This window comes from Dioscorea cayenensis, chromosome 19 (genome assembly GCF_009730915.1).
Source record: "Dioscorea cayenensis subsp. rotundata cultivar TDr96_F1 chromosome 19, TDr96_F1_v2_PseudoChromosome.rev07_lg8_w22 25.fasta, whole genome shotgun sequence".
NCBI lineage: Eukaryota > Viridiplantae > Streptophyta > Magnoliopsida > Dioscoreales > Dioscoreaceae > Dioscorea > Dioscorea cayenensis.
In genome coordinates this window covers 11,195,060-11,205,471 of record NC_052489.1, presented here as the reverse complement: position 1 = coordinate 11,205,471, position 10,412 = coordinate 11,195,060, and positions in this window count along the sequence as shown.

Here is a 10,412-nt window from a genome sequence, read left to right as displayed (position 1 = left end):
CCTTTAGCACTTCACTCTATCATGACTGCAAAGAACTCTTGGAACGTGGAGGTAGGATAAATCATGTTGGAAGGGAAAGGGGACATTCTACTACCTCTTGACTCATCCTCTCGACCCTCTCCAACCTTGCTTTGTTTAATCCTAATGGAGTGCCACTCATCCACAAGGATTGCCAAGATGGATTCTCAACCCTAGTGTCACTCTAATGGAAAACGAATACAACAAGCACTCAAGGATGGAAGTCAATTAAAACATCAATTAAAGAAGCATAATAAAGGTCATTGGAACAAAATCATCCTAGAGTTTACACGTCCAAGCACCCACAAGGGGTTTAGCTCTCCATGGACCAATACACAATCAACAATGAAATCAATAGTGAAAACGTGCAATCCATAGATAAAATGGCCTTATAGTCCGTATCGATGTTCTTGTGGAGGCACCTCGTCTTCTCCAAAGGTTTCCTTGTCAAGATGTTAGAACTTGAAGGAAATCAACAATGTCTTCAAGTTTCCATTTGATCAGTCTGTGTTCTGTGTTAGATCTGATGAAGCACTGCAAACAAGCAACAATAACCACAAGGATATAACTGAAAATCTGGCTTCATCCAGATCAAAAGATCAAAGCAAAGAGATGAAGAAAAAATTCTCCATAGATTCAAGAAGGAAAGGTAAAGTTCATCTTGTTGTACATGTGAAAGAAAGCCTTATCATAATCAATATAATACACAACCTTTTCTTTTATATATAATGTAAAAGCATGACTGTTGTGACAACTGTTGTGACTAATTGAGTTGGCACAACTATTGTGACAGCTGCAAATTTGTCCTTGAAGTTCTATTCAACAGAAATAAAATTTTGAATTTGAAATTCAGAACTTCTCTTCAATTATAATGGCTTCCATGAATGTCTACTAGAATCTCCAACACCCCCTGTCAAGTTGGAGGGTGTGCAAGACTATATGACACCCCCAACTTGGATAGAATTTGGTGACGTTTTGGTCCTGGTAATGCATTGGTTAAAATATCATCTAATTGACATTGTGTAGGTACATATTGAAGACTAATTTGTCCAGCTTGTAATTGTTCTCGAACATAATGACAATCGATTGCAATGTGTTTTGTTCTCTCATGAAACACAAGGTTCTTAGCTATATAAATGACAGCTTGACTGTCACATTTCAGGGAAACAGGCACAACCAAGGGGATTGTCAATTCATTGAGTAATCTAGTTAACCAGGCCTACGGCACACCTCGCCGAATCGGTACCAAAGAAAGCTCCCCCAATAACTCTCCTCGAAAGGAACGCGATGTCAAAGGCTATGAAACCACTCCAAAAACCAAGACAAAGCATCTCCAAATCCTAGCCGAGAGTGCCTCTAAAGTTGGATGAAAGATGGGGAAAAGAATATCTCAAAAGGTCTCAAATCGCTATATTTATAGGGGCTGGAATCTGGCACCGACATGGGTGTGTGAATTTCCACAAGGCCATGTGGATTTCCAGAACTTGTTTCCTCCTAGCTATGAATATTAACTATTATAGTAATTTTGCTGTAGTGATTTACTGCAGTAAACTTCTATAGTACTCCACCAAAATGCTCCCGATTCCACTCTTTTCATTGAGGCCACATGAATGGGCACACATCCATGCAGTAGATTACATCCTGTCTTCAACAAAATCATATTGATGGAGCTCTTGCTAGTGTTGCACAAGACAGAACAAATGGGTGTGACTACCTTTGTGCCCCTCTACTTTGTATATTCTCTTGAACACAATGGAGGTTTGCACACACCCACATGTCTTTGAGCACAACTTTTGTCTTCACATTTGTTTTATCCAAGAACCTCATCAACAATCACATCCACGACCTACTTTTGCTTCCTTTCTTCTGAAATTGTCTCCACAACCCTACATGCACAAAAAACAAAAACACACATGAATAAGCAATAAAATCCGATAGAAGTGATGCTCAATGTAAGAAAAAAAATACTTCGTATTACATATACACAAGCATTTATCAAACTCCCCCACACTTAAGCTTTTACTTGTCTTTAGGCAAAAATAAAACATTGAAGCATATAAGTAGGACAATTGAAAGTGCTTGGCCTTAGGTTCACCAAAAGCATGCAAAATAAACTTTCTGCAAGTAAGGAAAAAATTCCAACACCGAATAAGAGAAATCAATGCTTTAGCTAAAAACTTGAATCAAAAAGGACAATGTTAAGTGCTTGTGTGATAAGAATGCGAAGTGTTCTTTCCTTATGATGAGCATTACTTTTAGCAGGTTTAAGCGTTAATACATATGTATTTGTGTTCTTTTGCACATATAGGGTTGTGAAGCTAAGTATTAAGAAAAGAAGCCAAAAGTAGATCATGAACACACTATTTGATGGAATCTTGGAAGCAACAAATGTGAAGACAGAAGTGGGGCTCTAAGATACGTGAATGTGTACCAACCTCCATGTATTTAAGCCATTATAATGAGTTGGAGGGGTACGAAGGTAGCACATTTGTGTATCCTAACTTGTGCAAGATCTTCACCAATGAACCCGTTTATTGAAGAAGTGATGCAATCTATGGCATAAATGTGTGCTCGTTTATGTTGCCTCAATGAAAAGTGGATTTGGGAGTCTTTTTGGGTGGTATTGTAGAAAGTTACTGTAGAAGAGACTGTTCACAGGCGGCCAAAAATTAGAATTCCAGAGAATCCACATGGGCGTGTGAAAATTCCACAGACCCATGTGAAAATTCCACAGGGGCGCGTGGAACAACCACAGGCCCGTGCGGATGCCTAATTCCAACCTATTTAAAGTCGTTTTTCATCCCAATTTCAGCATTCTTTTCTTCATCTTTTCTGTAACTTTCAAGAGGCCGGCGGCTAATGTCTCGAGAGGTTTTGGCAAGGCTTTTGGAGTGGTTATCCAGCTTCGACGCCGCTCTCCACTTGGGAAAAGGTTATTGGGGGAGCTTTCATCGGCACCAATCTGGCGAGGTGCGCCCTTGGCCCGACAAGGGGACCTTTGGAGTAGACAAGGCCACTCCATAAGACCTTCGACATAACTATCGAGGGGGGTTTTCTATGGATTACTTGTTTTTACATTTATTTCATTGTTGATTGTAACTAGCTCCATGGAGAGCTAAACCGCCTAGTGGGTACTTGGATTTGTGAACCCTATGATGCTATTATTTCTTTAAACCGTTTATTATGCTTTTCTTTATTGATTTTTTAATTGAGTTCCAATCTTGAGTGCTTGTTGAATGATTTCTCCCTTAGAGTGACACTAGGGTTGAGAGTTTATATTGGTAATCTTCGTAGATGGCTGACACACCATGAGGGTTAGACAAAACTAGATTATAGAGGGTTGAGAGAGTGAGGCACGAGGTAGTGGAGCATCCCCATTCCCCTTTAATTTGATTTACTCTACCTCCATGTTCCAAGAGTTCTTTGTGGTCATAGTAGAGTAAATGGGCTAAAGGATGACCTTTCACTGGGGCTTAGTTGCAAACGCAACGGAGTGAAGCGTTGAAGTGATTTTAACACCTAAGGCTTAGTTGTGACTAGGGACCTTCCGCCTGGACCAAAGGGTTAGGTCTACACATAAGAATAAGGTTTATCACTTGGAATCCTTAGGGCGTCTTGCAACTATATACAGTGGGAGGTGTTGAGATTGATCGATTTTCCACCAGGATTTGGTGTAGAGTTAGTCATGGTTGACCTTAGATTTGGGACCATGTATCTTAGGATCCCAATGACTCATTAATGCATTAGTTAGGAAGCATAATAGTTGGTTCTACACTTGAAACGATTGTCCTAGGTGGAACAATATCCGAGTAGCCCATTTATATCGATTGCCTTATCTCTCAATTTTATTGTGCCTCTCGTTATTATTTATTTTATCTCTTTTTTATATAAATCTCATTCATCATACCATCGATTTATTCTCATCATAGTTAGATAGAAATCATTGTGTTTCTATTCACTAGCCCCTGTGGATACGATACCCACTCACTTAGGATTTATTACTTCGACACCCGTGCACTTGCGAGTCACACACAATGGGTGTTGTCAAGATTTTGGCGCCGTTTCCGGAAAATAGACATTTTAGAGACACTTTGCATTTTGGTATTTTAGCTATTTATCATTCATTATATTTCACACTTTCTTATTCTTCCATAATTCTCATTTGTTTTTTTTTTGTCATGTCTTACTTTTTCTTGCAAGGAGTTTAAATGATGATTCATCCGCTCATTGCTCTGTATTCTCGAGTTGAAGCTCTGAGTGAACAAGTTGATAGAATTATTGCTTCATAACAACTGAGCAATCCTTGTTGCAACACAAATTATCCACTTGAAAAGGGCTACCCAAACTTCTTGTTGAATAGTGATGGACAATATTGGGAAGCACCTCAAGAGGAATGTCAAAAGGGTGAGATACTCGAAGAGGATGCACTTCAATAGCAAAAAGTTTTTGCTAATTTTATTGAAGCAACCGATATCCGTGTCAAAAATATTGAGACCGCACTAACATGTCATGAAGCCTCCTTTAAAAACCATGAGCATCAGTTAGGAGGGATACTTGACACACTCTTCAAGGAACAACATGTATTTGAGCAAGTAATTCAAGTTCCTTATAGAAATGATTTGGTAGTAAACGATAATGAAGAAGTTGGGCAAATTGAGTACATTGGTGCAAAAAATGAAAAGGAAGAAGCTGAATACCATTTTGAGAGTTTGGAGTGTGTGAATGAAGATTGTGCTTGTGAGCGAGAAAATTTTCAAGAGGATTTGCTCGTGTCATGTCCCTTTCAAGCTGAAAATACACAAGAAGAAGTAAATCCTAAGGTAATGGAACAAGGACCTCTCCTTGGGATTGATCAATTCACAAATTACAAGAAAGAGATTTTGTGTCTGGAAGAAGATGTGGGTAGGAGATTGAAGCCATCCAATGACCCACTTGTGCTTAGCTTGGACAATTTCCAACCCAAATTGTTTCCTTGGAGGCCAAAGTTAAGATGGTTGGACTCTCCAACAAATATTCCAACCCGGAAAGTTGATTTTTGGCTTAAAGGAAGTAGCTATGCAATGTCTAGTTAGGAGAAACATACTCTTTGCAAGCCTCCATAAGGTAAAAAAACAAGAGGTACGTCAAGCTTAGTGATGTAAAACAAGCGCTTCTTGGCAGGCAACCCAAGTTTTTACTATTTTATAGTATCTAGTTTAGTGTTTGCATAAATAAGGCTTTAAGTGTTGGTGTCTTGATTTTCAGATGCTATTGCTGTGATTTTCTCATGGATATTCTGGTGTAAATGTGTGATTAAATGTTTATGGCAAAGATGTGGGTCATTTGAGCGAGGTTTTCATGTTTTCTCTGGTATAGTTTGCATGATAGAAGCAGGCTTTGAGTATATCTATATGTTCAGGAATTTGTTGCAGAACCTGGATTTTTCTAAGGCATCCAGAGAAAACACACTAGCATGTGGAATTTCCACACGGCCTTGGGTTTCTACTGAGAGCTCACCAAGAAAAGGCGCAGGGGTGTGGACTCGCCCCTGTGAACGGCCAAGTGATTGTCCCACACCCGTGGGTAATTTCCCCAAAGGCGTGTGTTTTCTTGCAGAGACTTAGCAATTTTTTTTAGAAACCACAAGGGCATGGACTCGCTCCTCTAGAAGATCCTGTGACAAACGAACAGCCATGGGTAAGTTCTGCACTCCCATGTGGATCTCTGTAGAGGAGATCTCTTCCATCCTGAGAATACACAAGGGTGTGTGAGTGCCCCAGTGAACTAGCCCTGTGAAGGTCCACGCCCGTGTGGAAATTCCGCACGGGCATGTAGAACACTTAGAGTTTTCTCGGGTACGACAGAGAAGCCACAGGGGCGTGGTGATGCCCTGTGGATCGGGCACACGGGTGTGGGTAATTTTCACACGCCCGTGTAGATGTAGAGAATGCTAGTTTTTCTTTAAAACTTATTTACGTTTCTTCATCCTTTCGCTACAAAACATTTATAGAACACATCCTTGCACTATCCCGATTTCGCATCGTCGATTTAGAGGGTTTTCACTCTAGTTTTCTGGCCGTTTTCTAGTCTCTCATTCTCATTTCGCCGATAAGCTTCTTTTTTCTCTTTTCTTCTCCCAATCTTTGTTCATTTTGCAGCACCAGCATCATCATCATCAACAGCAGCAGCAGTGGAGCCCGATCACGACACCGATGCTTGATGCGTCTTTACTTTGATTTGTTGTTATTTTTTGTATTTTATTTTGGACTTGTATACTCAGAAAGGATCTTCCTTCTGAATTTATCTTTTAGTTTTGCCTCGAGTTGTTTTTATATATCTTTTAGTGTGGGGGGGAGTTCACATTGCCCATGTCCTTTATATATGTTTTGATTAACATACATGCTCACATTGCCAATGGCGGTTCACCTTAGTTGCAATGCTTGTATTCTTGAGTTTAGGAAAAATTTAAACATTGAATGTTCTCATTCTCTAGTTTTTACTTGAATTTCAAGGAAATTTTGCCCGATGAATATTTGTGCACCACTCACTCATGAAACTCTTTTAGAAACTCAAGTTTGATGTTTAATGGACTAATTAGTTTTTTTTCTTGTGGTATTTTGCCAAAAAAAGAGAAAACAAAAAGAAAGAACGAAACGATATATTGTTAGTTGTGCATTTGGGGTTGAAAGAGCTACCACCTATGAAGTATAAACTACCCCCATAATTCGGATACTAGTTATGCCCTAATGAGACAATAAGCTATCTCATAGGATGAGTGAAAGCTACCACCCTGGTAGAAAGAGCTACCAACTTGAAAGTGTGAAAGCCATCTTAGCAGCTGCATTGGAAAGGTCCACCTTAGATGATGTGTGAAGCTACTACCATGTTTTTAATTTTTGTCGCTTTGTGTAGATAAATAAGTCCCTTATACTTAGAACTTTGAGGTGTATAATTTAGGTTGACTTGAGTGAGTTTACACACACTTACATGATTTTGGGTTTGTTGTCCTTTTTTATTCAAGTTTTTAGCTAGAGCATTGATTTTTCGTATTTAGTGTGGAAATTTCCCTTACTTGTAGAATGCTCTCTTTGCATGCTTTGGTGAACCTAATGCCGAGCGCTTTCATTATTTCCTTCTTCTATGCTTCAATATTTTATTTTTTCTTGAAGAAAAGCAAAAGCTTAAGTGTGGGGGAGTTTGCTAAGTGCTTATGTGATAAGAAAGCGAAGTGTTCTTTCCTTATGTCGAGCACTACTTTTGCAGGATTAAGCGTTAATACATGTGTATTTGTGTTCTTTTGCACATATAGGGTTGTGAAGCTAAGTATTAAGAAAAGAAGCCAAAAGTAGATCGCAAACGCACTATTTGATGGAATCTTGGAAGCAACAAATGCGAAGACACAAATGGGGCTCTAAGATACATGAATGTGTGCCAACCTCCATGTATTCAAGCCATTACAATGACTTGGAGGGGTACAAAGGAAGTCACATTTGTGTATCCCAACTTGTACAATGATAGCAAGATATTCAACAATAAACCCGTTTATTGAAGAAGTGACATAATCTATGGCATAAACGTGTGCTTGTTTATGTTGTCTCGATGAAAAGTGGATTCATGAGTGTTTTTGGGTGGTACTGTAGTAGTTACTATTCACAGCCGGCCAAAAATCAGAATTCCAGAGAATCCACACGGGCGTGTGGAAATTCAATAGGCCTGTGTGGACATTCCACAGGGGGGTGTGGAACATCCACTGGCCCGTGTGGATGCCAGATTCCAGCCTATTTAAAACCATTTTTCAGCCCGACTTCAACATTCTTTTGTCCATCTTTTCCCTAACTTTCAAGAGGGTGGCGGTTAGGGTTTTTGAGTGGTTTTCGCAAGGCTTTTGGAGTGGTTGTCTGGCTTCGACACCGAGCTTCACTTGAAGAAGATTATTGGGGGAGCTTTTATCGGCATTGATCCGGCAAGATGTGTCCTAGGCCAAACAAGGGGACCTTTGGAGGAGATGACGCCATTTAACAAGACCATCCACACGACTACCAAGGGCTTTTTCTATGGATTACTTGTTTTTACATTTGATTTCATTGTTGATTATAACTAGCTCCATGGATTTGTGAACCCCAGGATGATATTGTTTCTTTAAACCATTTATTATGTTTTCTTTTATTGATGTTTTCATTGAGTTCAAATCCTTAATGCTTGTTGAATGATTTCTCCCTTAGAGTGACACTAGGGTTGAGAGTCTATATTGGGAATCTTTGTGGATGGGTAACACGTCATGAGGGTTAAACAAACCTAGATTGGAGAGGGTTCAAGGGTGAGTCGAGAGGTAGCGGAGCGCCCCCTTTCCCTTCGATTTAATTTACTCTACCTCCACGTTCCAAGAGTTTTTTGTGGTCATAGTAGAGTGAACATGCTAAGGGACGACCTTCCGCTGGGGCTTAGTTGCAAAGTCAACAGAGTGAAGTGTTGAAGTGATTTTAGCACTTAGGGCTTAATTGTGACTAGGGACCTTCCACCTGAACCAAAGGGTTAGGTCTACACATAGGAATAGGGTTTATCACTTGGAATCCTAGAGCATCTTGCAACTGTATACAGTGCGAGGTGTTGAGATTGATCATTTTCTCCACCGAGACTTGGTGTAGAGTTAGTCATGGTTGACCTTAGATTTGGGACCATATATCGTAGGATCTCCATGACTCATTAATGCATTAGTTAGGATGCATAGTAGTTAGTTCTGCACTTGAAATGATTGTCCTAGGCGGAATAATATCCGAGTACCCCATTTATATTGATTGCCTTATATCTCAATTTTATTGTGCCTCTCGTTCTTATTTATTTTATCTCCTTTTTATATAAATCTCATTCATCATACCATCGATTTATTCTCATCATAGTTAGATAGCAACCATTGTGTTTCTATTTACTATTCCCTATGGATATGATACCCACTCACCTGGGATTTATTACTTCGACACCCGTGCACTTGCAGGTCACATGCGAGGGGCGTTGTCAGACAACAAACCCAATATTGTGTAGTGTGTGTAAACTCACTCAAGTCAACCTAAAATTTCTTATAATCTTTCAGAAGGATGCACATGCTGATTAAGGACAAGAGCCACCCAACTTACTTGATTATAGTCTACATATACGCATTCATGATACATTAGTAGAGGAATACTGACATAGACTCATTTTTTCATTTTTCAAATTTTTTTTTTACTAAAATGACAAATATATACATGTCTCCTGACCTTCTTCATGCAACATTTCACTTAGGGCTAACGGAAGATGAACAAAAAAACCAAAAGCTCTTAAAAGACCATTGAGCGCTAAATTTAATAATCTAACAATGAAATCAAAGCAGTGGGTTAGCTGGGAAGAATAAGGTAGAAGTTCTGTGACAAAGTTTTGAAGAAAGCACTAGAAAGAAAACATGACTTCCTTATAACGCAAAAAACACAACAACTCATTACTATCATTCATTCAAACAAGGAGGTTCTTAACAATAAATCATAGCTATCAAAGGTGAATTAAGCATGCAAATACCCCATCCCCACACCTAGAGTCATACATTGCCCTTAATGTACACTAATCAGCTGAACATGGTGTAGAATTCATAATAATTAAATGAAGCATGATAGGGAAGGGTAAGGACACTGCCCCATTTGATTGATGAAGAGTGACAGTGCAAGCGTAGTCAGTGGGCTTCATGTCCAGTAAAGTGTACAGGAGATGGGACTTAGTTCTTGAAGTTCCTACAAAAATAGGCAAGGCAATCAAAACACTCAATTAAATCAACAGGGAGAAAACAAGCATCCGAATAAAATAAAAGGAGTACAAGTTTAGTAGGGAATGAACCCTTGCTAACTAAAGAGTTCAAAATAGCAAGGCACAAAACAAGACTAAAAACAAAAACATAAACTCAAATCCATGAAAGTCTTGCTCTTAGGCTAGGTGATGTCCATCAGTAGGAGAAGCAAGTTCTAGGGATGTGCCAGCTCCTGAGGTGGTGCCGAAGGAGAAGGGAGACCCACCCACGAAAGAAAGAACCTCGCGGATATCCCTTTCAACTATCTAACTGTCTCAGTAGTCTCTAGATGTCCTTGATGAAGGAACGAATCTCGCTCTAAATCTCCTATAGGCAAAGCTCGACTAGAGATGGTGCATCATTTGATTCGGAATCAGACTGTGGTGGAGAAGTAGTGATGCGCTCACCCATGACTGAGCATAGGATAATGGCATATGTGTTATCACGTTTCTCCACCATCCCCATAGAAAACATAGAAGCCATCCCCAAGGCTGAAAATCCACCAATAATGTGCATGTCCCAGGTGTGCTCGATCAAACCTGATAAGTGCTTTAGCGATAAGAATACAAAGTGTTCTTTCCTTGTGTTGAGCATTACTTTTCTC